We start from the raw sequence: 19,560 nt of genomic DNA, 5'->3' as shown, positions 1-19,560 counted from the left end.
TAGGGAACAGAACAAAGGTCTCTATGTAACCTTTGTTGATCTCACCAAGGCTTTCGATACTGTGAGCAGAAAAGGTCTATGGCAGATTTTGGAACATGTAAATTGTCCCCCCAAGTTCCTCAAAATGATCATCTCACTCCATGAGGATCAGCACGGCCAAGTCAGATATGGCAATGCACTTTCTGAGCCCTTTCTAATAACTAATGGTGTGAAACAAGGCTGCGTTCTTGCACCAATCCTATTCACAGTCTTTTTCAGCATGATACTCCAAAGGGCCACGGCAGACCTTGAGGATCAGGATGGTATCTACATTCCATACCATACTGATGGAAGCCTATTCAACCTAAGGTGACTGAAGGCCCACACTAAGACCTTAAACCATCTTGTCCAGGAGCTGCTTTATGCTGATGACGCCACCCTTGTCGCTCACACAGAAGCAGCTCTGCAGCGTTTAACATCCTGCTTTGCAGATGCTGCTGAGCTCTTTGGGCTGGAAGTCAGTTTAGAGAAAACAAAAGTTCTCTATCAACCGGCACCTCAGGAAGTCTTCCATCATCCCCATATCACCATTGGCCAATCAGAGCTTAAATCAGTCCAGCAGTTTAATTACCTAGGTAGCCTCATCTCCTTGGATGGTAAGATTGACAGGGAGATAGACAACAGGTTAGCAAAGGCATATAGTGCCTTCAGAAAGCTTCATAAAAGAGTTTGGCGAAATAAACACTTGAAGAAAAGTACAAAGATCAGTGTTTACAGAGCCATAGTGCTGACTACTCTCTTATATGGATCTGAATCATGGGTCATCTACCGCCACCACCTGTGTCTCCTAGAACACTTCCATCAACGCTGTCTCCGCACAATCCTAAACATCCACTGGTCAGATTATGTGACCAATACATCTGTTCTAGAACAAGCAGCAGTCACAAGTATTGAGGCCACGTTGCTGAGAACACAGCTGCGCTGGGCAGGACACGTCTCCAGGATGAAGGACCATCGCCTCCCTAAGATCCTGCTTTATGGTGAACTTGCCTCCAGCTGCTGCAAGAGAGGAGCCCCAAAGAGGAGATACAAGGACTCCCTGAAACAACATCTCAGCCTTGGCCATATTGATCAACATAACTGGTCTACTCTGGCCTCCAGTTGAGAGGTCTGGAGATACACTATCTTTAATGCTGCTGCTGCCTTTGAGAAAGCACACAGGATCACCCTTGAGGAGGAAAGGCAACGCAGAAAGAATCGTGCCTTGCAGAATTTACCACCTAAGGAGTCTTTCTGCTGTGCCTTTTGCAATCGGACATGCCCGTCTCATATTGGCCTTTTTAGCCACCAGCGTACCTGTGACAAACATTGGTAGAGCCCTTCCCAAATCTTCATTTGTGAAGCCCAGCCATGATGATCTGCATTAACCCATCACTCCATGGAAATGCAAACAGGTTTGGCTGAAAATGTCAGTCTAAATAGGAGAATTCTACTTCTGTGCAAACATCTTGCATTTGTATCTTCAGCTGAGGAGAAAGGGAGAATTCTTCCTGAAGGCTTGCTTTGATGATTATACTCCAGGAAAAACAAAATACAAAAATTCATGAAATCTAACAGTTTCTTGTTACTGAATTTTAAATGGTTGCATAAGAGGCATCTGTATCACTGATACATCCATAGTGTCATTCATATTATAATCAAAGACTAAACAAACACATAAATAGAAATGCATGTAAGCATTTAATATTTCATAACTTTTAAAATCCTGGTAGTATTCAGACCAAGCCTTTTTTTCCTCAGGAAGCCAAACTGTAGCTCCACAAAGTGATGCTGCACCCAGAAAGAGCATACAGAATACCACTGTGTCAAGGAGTTCTTTTTTCAACACTAAATTATTAGGCTTTATAACAAGAGAAGAATTTTTTGATGATCTAATTCATCCCCCCTCAGAGAAGATTTCAAAGAAAATAATGACAGTGTACTGAAAGGCAGACATGAAAATGTGATGATTTCTGTCGCAAAAATCTGTTGTAAAGCATAAACTGTCATGCCTGTGCGCTTTCTCAGACAAACCCCATTTTCTGTCCACAAATTATGTCCAGTAGTTTTTGAGAATTTTCTCTTTTTTCAGATTGTTACCAAACAAGTTATATTTCTTTATGAAGGAGTCTATGCAGCAGTGTGGGAAGATGCTGGAAAATTCTTTTAACTTTAGCACAATAGCGTATGGTCCCTATATTTGTGGTTAATGCTTAGTACCATGTAGTGCTTAGTACAAATCCCAGAGATTAGTGTGGCCTTGTGTTAGCTCCCCACACCTGTGACTAATAAGTCTTGTGCCAGCTAAAGCTTTGTTATTTACTTATATTAGTGATTAATATGTACTTGTAGATGTCTTAGTTTTGAGAACATAGTGAGAGTGTCAGAGTAAAGAATGATTAGAGGAGTGCGTCTTGAGCTGACCACATATTTGAGAAACTTTCAAGGAAAGAAGGGTCATCAGAAGATTTGGGACCATAAAAGTGAATTTTGAGGAATGGGATGTTCCAAAACATCCACCAAAGACCCTCAGAATACCCCTACTCATATCCAAATAAGTACAAGGAAACAATAAGTATATGTGCATGTAGTCAGGAATGTAATGAATATATAATAGGAATGTAATGAATATGTATTAATTTAATGAACATAACCTGGTCTGTTAGGTTGCTGCTCGTGCATGCTTTGAGGAGTAATCCCCACATATTCAGCACTGCTAATAAGGTAATGTTGGCTTTCTAACCTAGCAAATTGGTTGGAGAGTTTATTTCCACAGGTTTTGGGGACAAAATGTTTGGTATTCCTACAGTGCGCATGAAAAGTAGCTTCAACTGGTGTTGCTGTTGGATGTTGGGAATGCTGTATATTTGGTTATTTTTGGACATTTCTAAGTAAATGAGATATTCTGTGTACTTCACAGCAGAGCAAATATTTCTTAGAAGCATGAGAATTACTGTGTGCATACACTACAAGTGATTTGTTCAAGATGAGTTCCCAAAACTGTGAAATTACAGCACAACAAAACACCAATAACAAACAGAACTGCAAATGAAATCTCCTCTTCCAAAAATTCAGATAGCTTTAAATTTAGGAAAGCATATTGTGTTCCAGTTTAAAACACAGATAATGTTAAAACAATCCTATCATACTAAAATTCACCTGCTACTCCAGAACAAGGAAATATTCAGTTTAATAAAATTAAGACAGAAAATTTTAAACCAGTTAAAATAATTTTGCTGACACACTGTAAATTTAGCCAAGGGATCTTTCTGCAAGGTAGCATTACTTAAAAGTAATGTTATTTATAAATACCATTAAGAATAAGTGTCTGGCAAAATATAAGATATACTTTGCAGATTACATAGATAATGTCAACATCTAGGTTTACAATAGTATAAATAAAAAATTCTTACCAGCAATTATGGAAAGAATTATTATAAATCCATGTTCAGAATTTTAGATTGTAAAGTATTTTTAATTGATTAAGTAGATGATTTCAACATGATTTCAACAGGAATGCTTCCCTAAGGTTCTTTGATTCCTTCTGCTATTGCAAAGAAGACTTAAAAAGATTTAAGTTTTTTCTTGACTCAGTATGGCAATTTCTACGTAACAAAACATTTCTTTCTGTACTGAAATCAATAAACAGTACTGAAAATAAACAAAGGTTCTGAACTAACTTAATAAAAATAATTTCACTTTCTTATAGTTAACATCACTTACTGTTCATTGCACAGCACTAGATCCCAGCCTGCTGAGCTGATAAACAATCTGTCTGCTGCTTCAGACCTTTTTACATTTCCAAAAACAAAACAAAACAAAAATGTAACAAATGAAATATGATTTTATTCTACGTCACATTGTCTAGATAATCTACACAGCTAGAACATATAAAAAATTGCTCTTACATTCTGCATTTGTGCTGTATACTTAAACCAGTTATGAAAGAATAATAATATTTAAATGGTTGCTTATATGGTTGTTATTCTTAGCAATTACTAACTGATTAATAAATATATATTTTATATTGCAATTATATAGAACAGAACAGAACAGAACAGAACAGAACAGAATAGAATAGAATAGAATAGAATAGAATAGAATAGAATAGAATAGAATATTTTAATTGCAAGGGACACAGAACTGCCATCCAGTCCAATTGCCCGACCATTTCAGGCCTGACCAAAAGGTAAAGCATGTTATGAAAGGCATTAACCAAATACCTCTTAAACACTGACAGGCTTGGGGCATCAACCAGCTCTCTAGGAAGCCTATCCCACCGTTTTGCTAGATGGGAATTTACATCACCTCTCTACTATATGTTAGTGATTCAGACATGTTCCTATCATTCAGACCTCCTAAAATACCTCTTGTTGTGGGTATTCAGTTCTGCAGGATAACTGAGAGTAGTAAATGAAATACTAACCACCAAAAAATTCCCAGGGCAACCATAACAAATTAAAGTGTCATTAAAGAGACTGAATACAGTCTACATATATATATATATATCTCATAATAATATACCAGGATATACACAGGCTATTAAGTATGAAAAAATTACCGCATGCAATCTCTCTATGTTTAAAGTACTTTCTAAATAATTTGACTTCCTAGCAAGGTGTCCAATTAATTAAATTCATTCAGCAGTGATATAATGAAACAAAGTTTAGATCCTAGCAAACAGCTGTCTATTAGAAATCCAAAACAACCCACACAAACCCCCATGAAATTCCACGGAAAGCTACTACAAAGACATGTACTGTTCTAACTATGTACCTGAGGCTCTCTTAATCGATATACAAATATAATTCCTGTCTATCCATCAACACAGCACACATTAGGATTCAAAGGGCTTTAGCTAGGAAAACATCCTTTGTCAGGAAAGCACTCAATCAGAGGCAGAAGGCCTATGTACAGACAAGTCAAAAGCTGCTAGCTCCCTAGATTCTTGTATTTTTCTTACACTGCTGGTTGTGGAAATCTCTCCTGATACCTCCTCCCTAAATTACAGCATGTTTGAACAAAAGCAGTCAACTTTTTCTATCCTGAACAAAAGAATGTTAAAAGACAGCTAGTTGCCTTTAACCCTCCTCTCCATCTATAGTACCAGCTACAGCTGTTTCTTTGCACTTGCTACATCATAGCCACGCAAAACTCTTTAAAACTATTTATGAAAGATCCAAAAAAAAGGGGTGAGATAAAAGCTTGTAGCTGGGCAAGACTTTTCCCCTCTTCCAAATGTCTTGGGTGTGTCAGTGTGATATCGTAACACAGTAAAATGGTGACACTGCATCCTGTAAGCACACCAATAGAAATGAAAACTGCCACAAAGATTGACTGGGTTTGTCAGCCAAAAAAAAAAAGAAAAAAGAGATTCTAGGATTAGTTTTTAAATACATATAAAAAAATGTTTCAGCGACTAGCTTCAAGAGTCTGCATTTTTGGCCATTTATAATAAGCTAGCCATCTTAATTGGAAGCCCTAACAACTGTTCTAAAATGGTTAATTTTTGCTTTTCAGAATAAAACTATGAAATCTTTTTGATAGCAAAGCCCAGAGTAGCTGAAGTAATTCTGTCACCATCCTCTGGAGCTGACTGAAGAATGGCATGTGTGTCTATGCATGTGTGTTATGTCTCCAAATTTTGGCATAAAGTCATATTTGTCAGTTCTGTGACTGTGAACATCATCTGATAGAGTGAAGGAGTTGAAGTGAAGAGTGAAGAGCTGGCAAAGTCCAAGGTGGGCTCTTCCACAAGTGCAGCAAAGGAATCTGGAAGGAAGGACTTGCCCCTTTATTTCCCATGGGGCCATTTCCAGGTGCAGCTTCACCACTAGTGTTGTAGCTATGCCACAGCTGGGCTGGGCACAGCTCCGAACCTCCTCCAGTCTGCCCTGAAGCTAGACTCATTGGCTGAGCTTCCCAGCTCAGCCTCACACCTGCCTCAGCACTATGGGCCTCACCAGGGCATCACTGGGCTGTGTCTGACTGGGATCATCACCTCTGGCCTTAATCCTGGCCTCTGCAATGTCGGCAAAGCCACTGCTCCCACCTGACTTGCTGTCCTACTTGGCTCCTAGCTTGCTTTCATTTCAGAGCAGTCAAGCCTCACTGTGCGCAATGCAGTTCTGATACACTGTTTTGCCAAAAAGAAACAATTTTGGAGTTTAAGGCTAGCAGTTGTTTCTTGAGAGAGAGATTTCAAAGCCTTAGAGACAAGTAGCAAGTTTATTAGGAGCCGATATGTTAAGAGGTCAGTTGTGCTGGTTTTATTGGTATCATGGTAATGATTAAATTTAAAAACAAATCCTGGCCAAGTCAAGGAGAAAGAGCCAAAGTTTTGGAAAGCATCTTCAAAGGTCAACAAAGCAGCCTTCTGAATTTGCTCAGTGCAAGGATTTCTGCTGCTCAGAGAAGATAAACATTACTATTCCCAAGCTCAGAGAAGACAAAGATTACCTTTCTTAAGCAGTCATAATGGAAAACATGTCTGTGACTTGGGATCTCCAGCCCACAGTGTGGCCTTTTAGCTAAAACCATCAAGGAGGAGTTTGTCTTAGCTTATTGGTGATCTGGCAGATGTATTTCTAAGTATTAAACCAAATTCTGCTTTTAGGCATAGAGATGCAGGTTCAACAACAGACAACAATAAAATGCATTTTTACTTCTGACTGCATTCCTGGCAAAGACAGGATGATCCTGGGAGTTTTATTTGTGTAACAGACAGTAAAGTTTGGACTTCTGAACTTTTTTGAGTTCCAATTTTTTCTTTCAGCCTTTTTATTGACACCCTTGAATACACAACTGCCCAAGAGATTCCCTTCTTAAAGTAATGAAAAATCTTACTTAAGAGAAGATAGATCTAATGTGTTACAATGCTCTTTCATTTAGTAGGTGCTATGAGTGAAGAAAACTTGGTCTAAAATTGAAAAAAACCTGTATGAGTTTTACAGCTGCTGCAACATGTCTTTCAAACACTTGTATGTAACAGTTATTCATAAATTATTACAAAATGCCCCCATATTATTTTGAAAACTTTTTTTTGTGTGAGGATGTATTCATTTATGCCCACAGAGGATCAATCTTTTAATTATTTTTTTCCTTGATGAGTGAAGTGAGATTTTTTTCCATCTTCAGCTGCTGAAATTGAAGAGGTCCTAGCCAGTCAGTGACACCACTTTGAAGGGCTGTGGATCTATTTTTCACTTCTTCAGCATACTTTTCCATACTGAATCTGGGTAATGTTAAGAGCTTTTTCATCATATGTACAAAAAGAAGTCTTGGCTTAACAAAGGTGGATAAGCCTATTTTAGATGATAAATACACATATGGTGATGTTACCCATAGATATTATGGGTAAGATTTTCCAGTAGGCCTAAGAGAGGTGTGTCAGCCCCTTCACCCCTAAAATAGGTAGCTTACATTTAACAGACTCTGGTCTCTCATACCTTTTAGTTTGCAGTTTTTCTGAAACTCAAGACTGTCTAAATCTTTTCAAGTTGTTCTGTGCAGGTAGTGCTATAGTGAGTCTTCATGGGAAATGCTAAGAAGGAATTTAGATGTCTCCTTATAGTTATACATCCTGTACTTATGTAGCCTCAGCTCATATCACCCTAGAGAAACTAGGACTGCTGCCTAACACTGATAACATTGCTGCACAGAAAACACCACAGAGTCCTTCCCCTTAACACTGCATAGCAGAAATGTGTGGGATATTCTGGCTGAAGTTACAAAGCCTGCACTTGTTTTGGAAAGAGAAATTTTTATCCCTTTTGTTAAAAAGAAGGGCAAATGTTGTAATGAAAACAAATTTATGAAAAGAGTAAAATCTGGCTGTTCTCAGATATAACTGCATCAGAAAGCTAACTGATCAGAAAATTAACGTGGCCTACCTATTAGAAAGTTAAAATATTCAAACTCCATGGTTAAATATGTCATATCTGCAGTTTGGTTTCCTAATTAATCCAATTATTTGTCTGTCTGCCTCAGAGTTTTTTCAAAGGCAGTGAGTAGAACAAGCTTCACTGTGAAAACAGCAGTGCAGTCCACCCTACCTGGAATAACTCGCATGTTTGTTCAGAATCAGTTTCATCCGCAAGAGACCTGACCCACCAGTTCTTCTGATTTAAAAATGATACAAACAACATAATTAACAGAGGAGCTGAAAATTCAGAATGTAAACTTTCCAAATTAAATAAGATGGCATAATTCATTTGCTAGAGTTTAATTTCTCAGCAACCAGAATCTGTCTAGGGGTTATTATAGGAACTATCTTGCTACTTATCTTCATTCTGTTTCAGTAACAGCACCTGTAAGATTTTATTGATGTAACTAGAAAACCAGCTGGCAATTTTGCTAAAACTTGGGGGGAAAAAGTGATTGATTTTTTATACAGTCATTGTGTGGGACAACTTGAGAATATTAAATTGGATATAGATATTGACCTATTTCAGATCAAGCCACCTTGCTATGTTTGTTGATAATCTACTATACTATTGATTGCTAGATACTTCCCTATCCTCCAGAATCTGCTGGCTGTGTTCATATCTTTTATGTGTAAAACATCAAGAGATCATTGGCAGAATCTGAAAGTTATGCTTCTGCAATCCTCACAGATCATATTGGGAAAGTCAAGTCTGTTTTGTTTATTCTATTACATGCTTCAAGCTAATTTGTTTCCTGGCAAAGAAAGTGGCATATATAAACAGTCTGAATTTTCTTTATTTATTGAGTTCATAATCTTCCCTGGCCAGTCAGATTGCTTATTCAAACTAAGCCAGTTAATAAGGATACCAAACACGGTTATCTCACTTAAAACAATTGCTGTAACGCGCAGAATTATGCTCAACTTTATTCATCCTTTTTTACTCCTTCTGTACACTTTCAAATAAGATGTGCTGATTTTCCCAATAACAGTATTTTAATTTATCATCCAAGAAATAAACAGTGAAAGAAGGTTTTCACTGCAGCAACATCTCATCTAATTTTAGATGAGAAAAGTCTACCAAAACCATTCTACTCTTATAAACATATAAGCTCAGATATTTTCCACCTATTGTGTATGTAGGAATGGAAAAGCTACCAGTGAGTTCTGATTAAGAAGTTGCCCCACAGGACATATTTAAAGAGACAGCATTCAGACCTGCCTACCCCAAAGATAACATTAAGCAATGAGATCCAATACTAATGTCCATACATAAAGAGAAAATAAACATGGTGGAACTAGGCTGTCTGTCTGTCTTCAGAAATAGGCTTTAAGGAGAAAGTTATCAACAAACCACAGGCTTGCAGAATTTCCCAAGTCATATCTCTTACGTTAAAATGAATAATCAAAAATATTGAGACACTATTATATGTAGATAATCTACAGATTTTAGAACCTCATTGTTCAAAGTGAACATAGAAAAAAGAGAAGCCTACTACTACAAGCAGAGTTACAATAAAATAAAATTATGTCTCTCACAACATTTGAAGATCTCAACAATTAAATCTGGAGCGACATTCACTTGAGCAGACTTTAGTGAAAAAAACCCTGGTGATCTATTCTGCTTGCAAAAACTCTTTGGAATTCCTTTCAGCAATATATTATACAGTTAAAAAAAGGTGAGTGAGAAAAGACTCTGAATGGTTTGCAAATGAGTGTAGACTTTCAGCTTTGAGAGGCTTTGTTATGTGAAATTTTAAAATTACACTATATGCTCTTAAAACAGAAAAAAGTTAAATTTTGCTCTCCAAAATGAAATTTCACAGTTTCCCCTTATGAAACCATTACCTTACATATTAATTTCTAATTTTTTTTCCCCTAAATGGAGACATTTCTGTGGAAGTATTCATTCTGAAAAACTAGTATTTTAAAAAGAGAGATAATTTTCAAGCATCTCTGACTTGAAATTCCTTAGCCTGTGCAAATATGCAAACATCATAGCACAACATGAACACTTATTATCTATTATTACCTGTTTTATGTATTCTGTTGTTTCAGACAAAAGAAAACAATAAATGTTTGTCCCAGCCCCCAAGAGCTTGCAGTGTAAAGGTACTGAGTCGAGGCAAGAGCATTCTCACAGTACAAGAGAAGAACGTCTGCTGGTGATTGGCCACATACACTCAATATAAAACTGCAGAAATGGGAGGATATTTTTCAAAGAATTCAGTATGCAATGCATTCCTACAACTTGTCGCTAATGGTCGGCCAGCTTCCTGAGCACTTCAGTTCAAACTGCAGCCAATTATTATGGTGAAAGTCTATCACCCCACTTAGAGCACTGATCTATAGAGGATCGGGGGTGAATTGCAGTGCTGTCTAATGGGCCTGTTAGCCAGCTATGTCAAGGTTTCCAGCAGTTTCCATACACAGTTTATCCCTGCTATTAACAAGAAGAAATGCTAACACCGAAGTATGACTCTAAGTATCTGACACAGACTACAGACCATTACAATGCTCCAAAGCATCCAAAGCTATTATGTGAGACAAAACTGGAAGGTTTTGGTCACAGATGAAGATTCTCAGACCTAGGTCTTAGTCCTTGAGCTGCAGAGGTGCGGGGACAACACCTGCTGGCTGTGTCTGAAACCAATTCTCAGAGGAGGTGGCTGTAGCCACTGTAAAATGGTTGACACCTTCAGCTCCAGAAGAAAACCACCGCATTTGGAGAGCATCGCTTGGATCCAGCTTCCAGCTGTCGGTCACACGCAGGAGAAGGTAAGCCAACCCTTGTTGAGCCCCCAGCCGCCACGCCTGAGAGACAGAACTTACAAGCAGCTTTGGTGCCTCAACCTTGCACTGCAGCCACTTTCAAAGATGCTCTTTCCTGTTGAGTACCCCTGAGAGCTTTCCAGGCTCGGACCCCGGCTGCGGCAGGGCTGTGTTTCCCCTCACGAGTTGAGGAAAGGAATACAGCAGTCCCACCTCTGTAGCCCCTAAATTCCATGGATCCACAGCCAGGGCGGGATCCCGGATTTGATCCCCCCGGCTTCTCCGCCCCGCCCCTGCAGTACCACCACGTGGCTGCCAGGTGGAGCCGCGCCACTGCTGTGCGGCCGCGGGGCGCGCTCCCTCCACCCGTGGGGTGTAGTCAAGAGATAAATAAGGGTACAACTTTCTTTTATCAACCACATCACTTCCTTCTTGCCCCCCAGTGAAATTGTCCCTTGCTCTCATGCAATCCCTGCAGCGTTTTGTTTGGTTTTTGGTTTTTTTTTCCTTGGAGGTGCTGATTCTGACAAAACGCCAGGAAAAGAAGTGAGCTGTTTAACCAAAAAAATTGTGTTCCTGGGCTCCACCTTGGCAGGACATCGCGTCCCGGGACACTTCACACACACACACACACACACACACACACACACACACACACACACACAAGTGGAAAAGTAGTGGAAAAGCGGTGGGGCAGCCCTGGTAGCTGTGCAGCCCTTACATGCGTTCCTTTGTTGGTTGTGTTTGATAATGCTCATTTACCAATTCAAATTTCTTCCAGGGTAGGATTTGGGAAACATAATTTAATCCATATTTCTCAGAGCATGGGAAGTGTCCAAAGCATTATGGTACAAGCAGCTTAATATGCCGTAATTTCATGACACTGTGGTGATTTAGCTTTTTCTTTATTTCCAGAGAGGTTACAAATACCATAACTGACAGCTGACTTGTGCTACGTCACAGTAGAAAGAGGATTACACACACAGATTACAGCTCTTAGCATACCATGAAAACATCTACACAAGCAGTTCATATCAAAATTGGAGCTGCTGCTGAAGAGCTAAGTGTTTGGATAACTTGGCTATCGCAGGCGTAATGTTTGCAGCAGCTACAATGACACATGGAGAGGAAGTCCATGGAGTGTTTGGCTGTGTTGATGTGTGTATTGCTGAGCTAGTAAAGGCAGTAACAGTGGTGCATGATGTCACTTCTCATCTCCAGGGCCTTTGTGATAATCCACTGCTGCTGTTGCTGTGTGAGCTGGGCACATGCTTAAAACTCATAAAGGCAACTTTCCATAAGGTCAACAGACATTTGGCTGGGCAGGCCAAAAAGAGAAGTCTGCAAACTGGGGAGCTGGAATTAAGTATTAGTGTATCCAAGATGGGAGAAAAGCTCTTGTAGAAAGACTGGTGATGAGTTTATTTAAAAAAATATATTTTCGTCCGTTTCTTTCTTTAATGCGTAGAGAAGCTTCTGTGAAATTTTTCAACTGACTAAATGTCATTAAAGTAATAACGCAGCTTCTACCTTCTAAAAAGTGAGAGAGGAGACTAGAAATCATTTGACCTAGGGAGATGCAAGCACACGGTGAAAACTTCTGTATTCAGAAGTGCAGAGGCTACTGTGTAAACACACTAGCATTAGTGTTGGCTGGGACAGAGTCCATTTTCTTCATAGTAGCTGCTGCAGTGCTGTGTCTTTTTGGATTTAGCATGAGAATCATGTTGATAACACCCTGATGGTTCAGTTGTTGCTAGATAGTCCTTACCCTAAGTCAAGCTCTGTCTGTGAGGAGATGCACAAGAAGCTGTTTGGGAGTGTGGTCAGGACAGCTGAACTGAAATGGCCAGAGGGATAGACTTGTCATGCTCAGTTTATATAAACTGGGGGCAATTGGCTGGAAGAAGGTGACTGTTTTTTGTGGATGGGCTGGGAGTCAGTCAGTGGATGGTGAGCAATTACTATTGTGAATCACTTTTTTCTCTTGGGTTCTGTTACTCTCCGTCTCTCCTTATCATCACAGTTTTTGTTAGCATATTTAGTATTGTTTTTATTATTGTTATATTTGATTCAATTATTACATTTTCCTTATGTCAACCCACGAAATTTACTTTTCCCAACTCTCCTTCCCAGCAGGGTAGTCTGGGGACAGTGAGCAAGCGACTGCATGTTATTTAGTTGCTAGCTGGTGTTAAAACACAACAATTAGGTATTACATTGGAAATTTTTTAACTCAGCCATTCTGTTTCAATGCCCAAAATATATTTTTTAACTAGAGAGAGGTTGTTAAACTCAGAAGATGTTAAGTAATATGGGAATCTCATAAATTGTCATTCACCCAGTTGCAATTAGTAGGCAGTGTGGGTAGCTTGCAAATTTTGTTTAGTTTCTGTTGCTGCCTGGTGTTCTGACTTCATTTGGAAGCAACACCAGAAATTTCTCAAGATGCTATATTACAACAGTAAGGAGGATTCTGAGGACACTGCTGCCTGTTTACTTCTATTTCACTTGATAGAATCAGAGAATGCTCTGGGTTGGAAGTGAGCTCAGACATTATCTCTTTCAAACTTCCCTGCCCAGGACAGGGACATGTTTCCGGGCCAGGGACATCTTTAACTAGATCAAGTGGCTCCAAGCCCCACCCAGGATGGCCTTGAACACTTCTGGATGGGGCAGCCATGACTTCTTTGGGCAACCTGTTCCAGTGTCTCACTACCCTTACAGTAAAGAATATCTTTCTAAGATCCATTCTAAACATATTCTTTTTCATTTTAAAGCAATTCCACCTTGTTCTGTCACTGCCTGCCCTTTGTAAAACATCCCTCTCCAGCTTTCTTGTAGCCCCCGTTTAAGTACTCGAAGGCTGGTATAAGATCTCACTGGAGCCTTCTCTTCTCCAGGCTGAACAGCCCCAGCTCTTTCAGTCTGTCTTTGTAGGAGAAGTGTTCCAGCCCTGTGATCATCTTCATGGCCTTCCTCTGGACCTGACTGAGCAGGTCCACATCTTTATTATACTGGGGACCACAGAGCTGGATGCAGCACTGCAGGTGGGGTCTCAAGAGAGCAGAGCAGAGAGGCAGAATCCCCTCCCTTGCCCTGCTGCCCACACTGTTTTAGATGCAGCCCAGGACACACTTGGCTTTCTAGGCTGCAAGTGCACATTGTTGGGTGACACTGAGCTCCTTATCAACCAACACCTGAAAAGTCCTTCTCCCCAGGGCTGCTCTCAATCCATTGTCTGCCTAGCCTGTATTTGTGCTTGGGATTGCCTCAACCCAGGTGCAGGACCTTGCACTTGGTCTTGTTGAAATTCATGATGTTCACAGAGGCCCCTTCTCAGGCCTGTCAAGGTCCCTCTGGATGACATCCCTTCCCTCCAACCTGTAAACCACACAACACAACTGGGTGTCGTCAGCAGACTTGCTGAGAGTGCACTGATCCCCCTGTCCACATCACCAACAAAGGTGTTTAGCAGTGCCCGTCCCAACAACATCCCCGGAAGAACGTTGCTTGTCCTTGATCTGCACTGGACATCGAGCCATTGACCACAACTTTTTGAGTGACTGTCTAGGCAGTTCCTTATCCACTGAATGGTCTGTCTGGCAAATCCATGTCTCTCCTGTTTAGATAAAAGGATATCGTGTGGCACAGAAGTCAAGGACTTCTCTCAGAGCAGTGGAGTCTTAGATCCCAAACTATGCTTCCATTCCCACTGCCAACACATTTCTGTTTGAGTGCACTGTCCAACAGAGTTGAAGTCTTCTGGCCTCTTTGTCTTTACATTCCCTTTAATTCCCTTTTGTTGTCCTTGTAACTCTGTAATCTGACCTGCAGAACCCTGCAACCCATCTCACTGCTTGGACTAAGGATAGAAACAGATAACCTTGAAGTAACTCCTCAGGCTTTCAAGAATCCAGTTCAAAACCACTCCTTTCTTTTTAAAATCTATACAGGTTTTCTGCAGTTTATCTCTGAAATACAGCCCCTAACTTGTCTGTCCACCATCACTTCCGTTTTTCTTTTTTAACCTGCTTCCTTCCTTTCTTCCTTTGCAGACTATGCAAGCCATTCACATTTCTTCTCAATGTTTCCTGTCACCTGTATCTTGCTCACTTCCCCTCTTTCAAACTGCATTGTCTGCCATATCTCCTTTTCCCACGACAGTTCCACTAATTTCTTTCTCCATGAACTCTATGTGATAGAATAATGTATTGACTAAGTTATATTTTAATTTAATTTCTGCAATATGTACCTGATAACTGACTTTCAGTGTGTAGCGTTTTCTCTGATAACGCAAGAGAGAGGCAAAATGTGTTAATCAAAAGCAGCCAGGACTTTCTGGTTGAGGAACAGTTTACCAGAGCATCTGAGAGGGGGCTCTGAATTGTGCTCGGTTTATTTCATAGTTATCAAAACTCTTCCATACCATCCACATTTTCCAGAAATTGACTGGTCTTGTTACTGGAAGTAGTGGTCAGGTAACAGCTATGGTGCCCACCACTGACAATTATACCATTTCTGTAAAGTGAACATTATATCTTTTGATATTGTGAGGTTTGTAGTGGGATTTGTGACAGGACTTCATATGTGGTCCCTTAAATAAGTTGTGTTTGCATTATGGGTAAACACTAAAGAGAGAAGTGATGAAAATAGAATTGTCTACAATTTCCTGCTGGAAAGGAGTATCTTGGTTTTGGGTGTTTGTAGCTGAGAGTAGTGATGTCCTTGGACTCGATACTGTGTTCACTGATTTCATGGCTGGGAATTACTAAAAAATTTTAAGGAGCGTGTGTGAAACAGGTATGTTTACCAGAAACAGGATGGTAATTTTTTAAACCTACATTACGTTGTTTCCAATCTACTGTAAATCTCAATTATAAGAAGACTTCATAGGTCATGTTTCAAATTAAAGAAGAAATATTTAGGAACAGTTTAGTTTAATCAATCAAAGGAGCCATATGATGTAATACTTTACACAGTTGTTATCTTTCAAAAACTTTTCGATCGGTTTTAAGTAATTCAATTCCTTTTTCCTATATGGCCTTGCAAAATAGTTTCAAAAGGATTATTTCCCTTCAGTTTTTGTGAAGATTATGGAAATCTCAAAATATGAGAATTTAACCAAGAGAATCTATAAAACACATGGTGTACTGTTGTTTTAGCTGTGTGACAGAAAGCAGTGTGCTTAAATGGGCACACAGTATTTAGGCCTTCAGAAAATATGGGGGAAAGGGCAATAATAAGAATAGAAATTTAGAATTTTGACTACTTTCACACAGAGTTGCAGGAAGAACAGATAGTGCCTCAAGGTGGAAGATTTCTTTCTTAATTTTACTTATGTGTGTCTATCATGCCAGTCTGTCATCTAATCAACATAATCCAAGAATCTATAAGAATGAAACTTTGAGAGTTGTTTGTCTCTCAAATTAGATTTCTTTTGTTATGCCATCTAGTCAGACCCAGCTTGTAGATAGGTTGTGAAGTAGTTTTTCAAATGTTTATGATATGTAACAAAATTGAATGTGTTGAAAAATGAAAAAATAAGAATTTTAGTGTCAGTAAACAAACTGACTTTATAACCTTGCGGTATTCAAAAGAGGATGTGAACTTTGAATCAAAGCTGAGCTGAGGTATTTCAGAGGTTCTTGGACAAGTTTTGTATGAACCATCCTAGATATCTGAAACAAGGTGACTAAACCCAAGCTTCATGGTTAACTTTCCCTTCAAGGAAACTCTTTAAAGTAGACTATGGTTCTCTTAGTTAAAGGAGACTTTTATTGAATGATTTTTCTCTCCTTAAGCCATATGCTGCAGGAATACTTGTGCTTTCTTTTGAAGCAACTGTTATGTCATGGGTTGACTCTCCCACAAAAAATTGCTAAGAGCTGGGAGAGGTCACATAGGCAAGACAGACTCAATGTGAGGATAATACTAAAATTTATTACTAACATAAGTTAAAGAGTAAGAAAATAAACAGTCTTAAACACACTTTCAAAACACCCCTCTTTCCTTCTATGTTCTCCCTCCTCCAGAAGTTCATCTATAAGGCAACAGTTCTTCCATATCTGCTGCACTGATGGGTTACACTTCCATGGGCTGCAGAGGACAGTCTGTTTCACCATGGTCTCTCACCACAGGCTACAGGGGGGCCAAAGCTCCGAGTCTTTCCCCTGTCCCTTGGGTCCCTCCCATGGGAAACAGTCCTTCGTGGACCCTTCTAACATGGGTCCACCTGTCCCCCCGAGTCGCATGTCCTAGGGTGCATGGTCTCTATACCCTGATGGTTTGTCATAGAATGCAGTCTTTGACAGAGGGTATTGTCCTAGCGTGGGTTCCCCACAGGGGCCGTAGAGTCCTACCCAGAACAAACTGTTCCAGCATGGCTTCTCTCTCCGTGGGCCACAGAGTCTTCTAAAGAACTCCATTCCCTCCTGGGCTTTCCAAAAGGGCAGCAGTGCTCTTTCATTTCCATGCAGCCACTTGTTCTATCTTGGGCACGGCTGCAAGCCGGCAAGGCCGCCCTGGCCCGTCTTGGCTCAGACGGGATGGGAAAGGGGACGAATGCCCGCCGGCGGGGCCGCTCTGCCACCCTCGCCTAGCCTGTGGCCAGGGTGGGCCCGGAGGGGGCTGCGGGGCTGCTCTCCACGCTGCCGCACGCCCTTGCCCCAGCCCCGGCCACCCCTTTGCAGGGGCTGCCGCTCGGCTCAGCCGGCACTGCCGAAAGCAGCACGGGCAGCTCGGCCGGGATGGGCCCGGGGGGGTGCTGTGGGGCCGCACACTCTAGTCCCGGCCCCGGCCCAGGCTCGGCTCTAGCGCTGTGCCTGCCCCCGGGCCAGCTACCACGCAGCCCCTGGGCTATCGCCGCCGCCCCTGCCCGCGGTGCAGGGGGTGGAAGTGGTAGGGAACCACCCCAGCCCCGGCCACAGAGCCCGCCGTGCCTGCCCCAGGCCATGGGCCGCAGGGCCGGGCCCCCGGGGCCCGGCGGCTTCCTCTGTCACCCTCCTGGCTGGAATTTCTTCTGCGCAACAACCTTCTCTTCCCCTTTTTTCTTAAATATGTTATCACAGAGGCTTTACTAAAACTTCCAATTGGCTCTTCTCCTGGTTAGAACCAGGAAGTTTGTCCTGGAACTAACCATCTTCGGCTCCGGGGGGGAAACACCTATGAGAGTTACTACTGTCAGAGCACTGAAGCTTCAGTGAAAAAGGACAATTTCAAATTTTAACGTATTTGTATGCATTTGACTTCGTATTTATAACAGTCACCTTTGTTAGAATGCAACATGGGATATGGAAAAAAGAGGGTTTTGGTCCAGAGTTCACAGAGGTCAAATGTCATCTAAGAACTCTGACAAAATAGTATTTCATGTAGTTCCTTTATGTCCTTCTTCTTCCTTTTCTCTGTAATTATAAATAAAGTATTGCACTGGATCTTGATTTAAAATAATCCTTCAGAAAAGAAAAACAATTATTCCATCTGGTATACTGCAAGCACTTGAGAAAAAAGTGATGCAAATTGTGATGTATCTCAGAAGAACCTAAGTAGATTACACATAAGCACATACACATGCAAATGTTAGCCCATATCCCAAACAAGCTTATTCAGCACCCCAGCTGTCAGCATAACAATGGTTAAAACTCACACTAAAGAAGGAGGTTAATTTAAAAATATGATGCTTTCTAGATGAACTGCCCTGCTCCTATGCTTCACTGCAGGACCTCTTTCTGGAATTTTCCTCTGTTCGCCTGTCTGGCTTCTCTTATATAAAAATAATAAATAAATAAAGTAAATAAATCTACATTTGCTCATTCAGATGTGAGTTATAGAAATAGGAATGACCTTCCAAAGCATTAGGAGGGTCAGATCTGTCTATTATATTATCTCATCCAAAAGCAATATAAAACAGGGCAAAAGCTAAACCTATTCTAAATTATGTGTTTTGCCACATACTTTTGCCTAGTAAGCCTGGTGGGCACCAGTGCTGCCTTTTGAAGGACTGTGCTTTTGCAGGATCAGTGTAAGGGAACCTTACAGCTTTCAGCTCTGCCTGGGTAGACAGTAGAATTTCTGTGTGTTTAGACATGAGACAGTAAGTGAGAATCCCTGGCTACATTTCTGCTGACTGGATCAGATTTTCACGTGTTGTAGTTGTAGTCTACACTTCCAGTAATAAAGGTAGAAAAAGAATTGTGTGTTCTGACAGGGGAACAGGAAGACGACAGAAGCAATAGCAAATATGCACCACTCACTGCACAATGGAGCACAAACATTCACACCCAAGTGACTGTAGCATTTCTTTTCACCTTTGGCTTCCCTCAGTTTTTGCAAGGGATCTTTCCTGGAATTTCCATTATCCACTTATCCTCTGTACTTGGAGCAGCCTGTCAGCTGCTGCCACCTCCGTAGCAGATTTAGGAGAGAAATTTGACATTTGAACTAGTAGCTATGGTTGCAGGCAGTCTGCTTTGTTCTTGGTCTAAAGGAGCCAAAAATTAAGATAGCTTTGCAGGATCTGGATAAGCATTGCCTTTCACATATATATGGAACATCCATCTTTACTGTGACCACATTTACTGGTTGCTGAACACATTGCAAATTTGCATAGATTAGGTTAGTCTATAGACGACAAATTATGCTTTCTGTTTTGGGAAAATATTTTACTTTCCTCATCAGCTTGAGGATTATTGTTTTATGTGTTGCACCTGTCTCTTTTTCCTACCATACTGACACTTTATTCTTACACATATTAGTACCTTGAAACAATTCAGCTGATGGGTGTTTCCCTATAACAAATAATGTGTATAAGTGTTTCTAACTTTTAAGATCTGTTTAAATCCAGATAT

Source organism: Chiroxiphia lanceolata, chromosome Z (genome assembly GCF_009829145.1).
Source record: "Chiroxiphia lanceolata isolate bChiLan1 chromosome Z, bChiLan1.pri, whole genome shotgun sequence".
NCBI classification, from domain to species: Eukaryota; Metazoa; Chordata; class Aves; order Passeriformes; family Pipridae; genus Chiroxiphia; species Chiroxiphia lanceolata.
This window is presented reverse-complemented; position numbering follows the sequence as displayed.